We start from the raw sequence: 1,241 nt of genomic DNA, 5'->3' as shown, positions 1-1,241 counted from the left end.
AACCAATCCACCAACCAACCAACCAACCAAAATCATACAGCCAACCAAGCAACCTGAATCACCTAACCAACCATCCAGCGAACCAATCAACCAATGATTGATCCACAATGTAACCTTGTATGAGCAGATTTAAGGGCAAACCTTCTCTGCAATTCTCTGATGTACCTGTTCAAGTCTTCCTTGTCCTCAAACTCGTACCTTTGTTTGATCGTTGGGACAGCGCGGTTAGCAACACCATTAAATATAAATTACTTAATTTTTACTGAGTTACTGAAGGTTAGTTTGAAGCTAATTGTTCCAGGAAAAGATTTCAGAAGAGGGTTATAAAGTTACTCGTTCAGCCAATCATTTAATCGCAGTACAATCCTCTGATGAGGAATGTCAATAGGGTGAATAGCATAATGATAATAATAACAACAACAAAAATAATAATAATAATAAAAGTAATAATAAAAGTAATAATAGTTACTAATAAGTAACGGTGGATTTTCGTCATTTATTACCCTTAAAATACTGATATTTATTTACTACTTCTGAATAAAATTTGAAGTAGTTAATAAAAATAGTTATCGTTTTGAAGTGTATTATAGGTATTAAAAGGTACATAACAACGCGCGCACACACACACACACACACAGACACACACACACACTCACACATTGCATGTAACATCCACACACCACGCACATATGAATTTGTGTTTCCGCACAAGCAACGTATTATACCCACAAAACATAAAATAGGTAGTTTTGAGTTTTGGATCGACGGCATTTGAACCATGCCACGGCGCAATTACAATGACAAAAGACACGGCGCTCTTACCATCTAAGCTAACCAGCCAGCCAACAACAAACATCAGCAACGACAACCTCATTGGCATTCCAATCTCTTCCAAATCATCCTCAGTGAGATCGAGACCTTCTTCACCGCTGTTGTTATTGTTGTTGTTGTTGTTGAGGTTCACATTTTTGTCCCTGATCAACTTTAGGAAACTGATCTTGCGAGCGTCCGAAGAGGTCGGGGATGTTGCCAGGAAGAGGAAGATGACCATGGCTGTAGTGGTGATGGCTGGATAATCGGTGGATGGGTGAGTAGGTGAATGAAGGGAGGGACGAGTGGATGGGTGGATAGATGGATTAATGGATGGGCGAATGAAGAGAGGTCTGAATGAATGGATAAATGGATAGATGAATGGATGGATGGATGAATGAAGAGATGGATGAATAAATTGATAGACGCAT

The sequence above is a fragment of the Helobdella robusta genome (assembly GCF_000326865.2).
Source record: "Helobdella robusta unplaced genomic scaffold HELROscaffold_1, whole genome shotgun sequence".
In the NCBI taxonomy this organism is placed as follows: Eukaryota; Metazoa; Annelida; class Clitellata; order Rhynchobdellida; family Glossiphoniidae; genus Helobdella; species Helobdella robusta.
Note: the sequence above shows the minus strand (reverse complement) of the source record.